Here is a 4,565-nt window from a genome sequence, read left to right as displayed (position 1 = left end):
AATAAATTATCTGTAGGCCTGGACAATGACAGCGGTAAGTCATTATGTATTTTGTCAACTGAAACCAGTAATGGTTATAGTGATTTCTTAAATATCAGCCAGCCTTTTCTTCAGTCATTTTCTCCAACTGACTTCTATGAAGCTATTGGTGAGGAACAATGCCTTGAGCTTCCTGTCGTAGTTCATTAATACAGGTAAAGCAGTATTCTAGGAATTAGAACATGCCACCTCTCATACCACCTCTCATTCCACATATTGCACCTATTCCAGGGTCCTTCTCTTCTTTAGGAATTTTTGTGACTAAAATTTCTGTAGTTAACAGGCCACCCAAAAGCATCCAATAAAGCAGTTTTCAGGAACTTTGTTGGATCAATGATTCCTTTTCCCACCATATTCACAAAATCTCTGGCCATAGCATCATAACCAACTTCTACAGAACTTTGCATAATTTTCTCGACTATAAAAGATCCTTCAATACCTGCATTTTTAGCAATTGTTATTGCAGCAATTTTGAATATTCTTTTAATTTCTATAGCAATGTTTTGATCTTCACTAGCTGGAGTCAATGAGTACAAGGCTGGAATGTATTAAAGCAGGCCACAGACCCTTCCCAGAACAATGCCTTCTTCAGTGGCAGCTATTGTAGCATTAAGGGATCCGCAACTCTGTCTTTCTTTTCATTCACTTTGACATCACTTGTCCCACCAACCTTCAGCAAAGCTACTCCATCTGAAAAGTTTTCCAGCCATTCTATCAGTTTTCCCTTTTCGTATTCACTAATTGTGACATCTAACTGCTCCATGATTTCTTGAATATGTTTTTTTTCAATTTGAGCCTTTTCACCTTTTCCTTTTAAGAGCATAGCATAATCTTTAGTCACAATGACCTCTCCAACTTTACCTAAGTCATGAGGCTGCACATATTCAAGATTTAGGGTCAAGCCCTCATCTCCAAACACTGCACCACCAGTAGCAATAGCCATATCTTTAAGCTGGTTCTTTCAATTGTTCATCAAATCCTGGAGCTTTGACTGCTATAATGTGAAGACCAACTTTTAGCCTACTCAAAACGAATGTACTTAGAGCTTCTCCATCAATATCTTCAACAATTATGATCAAAGTTTTATGGTGAGCATTGGCAACTTCAAGAGCAGGTACAATGGACTGGACACTAGAAATTTTCTATTCACTCATTAGAACATGGGCATCCTGGAATTCACATTTCTAGCCTTCTGGTGTATTAATAAAATATGGAAAAATATATCCACAATCAAACTTCATGCCTTCAGTAATGTCTAATTCATCATTCAGTGCTTTTTCCTTCCTTTAGTGTGATGGCAACCTTTCTTTTTTTTTTTAAGAATTTTTATTTTTATTATTATACTTTAGGTTTTAGGGTACATGTGCACAATGTGCAGGTTTGTTACACATGTAACCGATGGCAACCTTTCTATGGTCTGTCTCCATTTGTAGAATTGTAGCAACCTGAGCAATTTCTTCAGGGGTGGTCACAGGTTTAGACTGCTTTTCAAGTTCAGCAATTACAGCATGAACAGCTAGCATCACACCTCTCCCCATTTCCAATAGATTAGCACCTTGAAGCCATCCTTGGCAATAGAGCATGCCAGAACAATACAGTTGTAATGTCGTCCCCAGCCTCTTCATTCATGTTATTGGCAACACCTTGAAGAAGTTTAACTCCAATATTTTTATATTTATCCTTTAAGTCAATAGATTTTTCAGCAGTCACACCATCTTTTGTTACTTTGGGATTTCCACAGCTGTGTTCAATAATCACTGCTCTTCCATTTGACTCCATCGTAACGGCTACAGCATCGGCTAAAAGGTCTGCACCTTGAAGCATTAAGGCTTAGGCATCTATACCAAATTTTACATCTTTAACATAAGCCCAAGTGAGATGAGGAGCCAGTACCCTGGACACAGTTCTCACCTAGTGAAAGACTGTGAGTTATCGAAGCATTTCTGCAGAGCGGTGGTGGTGAGTGAGGAGAAATAGGTGCTTTTTAGCACAATAATAACAGTAATATAAAGAAAGAGGATTAATTTAGATAATTAATTAGAATAGGTTGATATGAAAGTATTTTAGGAAAACTTTTTATGTACAATCATTCTAAAAGTGTAAATTAAAAACTCATTTACATTTGGATACATAGCATACATTGTCAGTATATGTCATTTATTAGTCTGAAAATCTATTTTTTCTTTATAAGCAAATGGTCTATTTTTCATTTAATATCAAGTTTTTTCATTTTCTAATATTTTCAATTATGTCAGATAAAACAATGTGATAATCCACACGTTTTTACTTTTATCACTGAAGCTTACTTGCTAAAAACAATTCACCACAGCTTATATAGAGTTTACAATTCAGATTACATGCCTGAAAAGAACTTACTACCTTCTCTACTCAGCTTTTCCTTTAAGAAGATTGTTAACCCAATCCTAACAAGGAAGCTGCTCTGTGCATTTACAGGGAAAAAGGCATGAGTTTCCTTGGCAACTGGAGCCATGTGCAGTCTCTCAGAACAGCTCCTCCTACACTCACGTTTCCTAGGTAGCAGGCTGCATATATTCTATAAAGACAATGGGATAATGGGACCGTTATTACCCTGTTCAACCTTGCATGTGAAAAGCTTCAATGGGAAAGATGCATTTGCTATAATAACTGGCAATTTGAGGGAAGATATTAATTCTATAATGAGGTTGCTTCCTCTTTCTAATTCAGGTTTAACAGTTTAATTCAAGGTCCAAAATATATTAGGTGTTTACCAATTTTTTTTAACAGGTAAAAATAAGTACTTTCCCTTCTACTTCACCCTCATCACCCACTACCAAATTAGCAGCTAAAGGTGAGCTGTAGGTGAGCACTTCAAGAATAAATAGCGGTTAGTTCACAGTACTGCTCTGAAGCAGAAAAACTAATCCTTAATATTGCATGAATGGAAGAAACCCAACTTATCTGAAATTGACTGCAAAGAGTCACAAAATCTTAAAACTTCTAAAGAAAATCTGTCTATAGATCTAGAAAATATTAGAAGATATTAGAAGCATGGGTAGCCTAAAGGACATAGATAATTTAGTAAACTAAAACATTAAAAGACAAAGTATTGATAAAGTTTATTATATACAGTCAATACCCAAGGTTTTTTCTGGGCAGAGGGGTGAGACAGAGAAGTTAAGTGAATGCATTTACATTATGTAGATTTCTCTGTTTTTCCAGCATAAGAGCATTTAAAAGAAATCAAAGAGTAGCTGTGTATTATTATCAAATGTGGACAAAATTTTCTGGCAAATTAGGACTCTTTGTAAGTCAAATATTGTTTTAAAATTATTTTTGAAACCTCTTTAAACTCTTAATTTTATATAATAGCAACTTCTATTCTCTGACATGCAACCCCTATTCATTCACAAGACAATTAAATCTAATTATCTATTGAGTTGCACACAAAGAAAAATACAATTTATATGTAATTAATCAGCTCTGGAGCATTGTGAGTTTTAAATTCTGTGCAACTAGAGGAGTATAGATCACATTGTTTAAACCTGTTTTGCTGAATACCTAGCAAAGCATCTTTACAATTAGAACTTAAAGGGGAAAATATTACAAAATACTCTTTCGAATACTCTTCTTGCAAATTAAATCATAGGACATTCTACATATGACTATTTTGGAACCAAAAAATTAGACTGATTTTTTCAATAAAAAAATTGGGACATTAATATTTTATATTGCTTTTCAGATATAATATTTACCTTCTCTCCTTTGTCTCCTCTGTCACACACGTGCATGTGTGTACTCACATATGCACATACACAGATACAAACATATTCTTTTTATTCAATCATTTTTATTGGATTAATTGAAATACTGTGTTTTCCCTGAATGCATCATGGACATTTTGTCAGGTAGCGTGCGTTCCATTACATAGCTCTTTATAATATATGTTTTACTCTACTATAAATTTAACATAAATTACTAAAAAACTTCTCCTCTGATGGATAGTTTACTTAGTTTACCTAATTGTATACACACACACAAACACACACTCACACTTGCTTTTTGTGTTTTGCTTTTTCTGTTTGAGTGATTCCAAGAAGTGGGAATTACAGGATTTGAGAATCTGTCATGGAAAGTGATTTTGAGATTGTAATAATGGCTTATAAATAATTTATGACAATAGCATAGACTTACGGAATTTGGAATTGCTAGTTTTGTGCATAATAAGGTATGCCTAAAATACTCCATCTGCAGGTTTACTTGGCTCACTGTGCAAATTTGCTAAGTTTGAATTAGGAGCACCCTTCTTTAATTATGTTCTTATTTAAAGGCACCTTCTTTTTCTTCCTCAGAGTTCTAAATCAAACTTTCTTCAACTTTCAAAAGCAAAAGTGCAAAAAATACCATTAAGAATAGATATTTCGTTATTTAGTTATCTAATAAGTTTTGGCTTTAGTATGTGCCAGGCACTATTAAAGATTTACTGTGTTGTAGCATCAAATATGAATTATCAATATCAATTGAGTGTCATGTTCAACTTTTGGTCT

The 4,565-nt window shown here is 34.3% G+C and overlaps 1 pseudogene; it reads right to left on the bottom strand.

The window, feature by feature from the left end:
• Positions 1 to 214: 214 nt before the first annotated feature.
• Positions 215 to 1,980, bottom strand: LOC100589185 (annotated as a pseudogene).
• Positions 1,981 to 4,565: the final 2,585 nt, after the last annotated feature.

The sequence above is a fragment of the Nomascus leucogenys genome, chromosome 9 (assembly GCF_006542625.1).
Source record: "Nomascus leucogenys isolate Asia chromosome 9, Asia_NLE_v1, whole genome shotgun sequence".
Taxonomy (NCBI): Eukaryota; Metazoa; Chordata; class Mammalia; order Primates; family Hylobatidae; genus Nomascus; species Nomascus leucogenys.
This window is presented reverse-complemented; position numbering and strand designations above follow the sequence as displayed.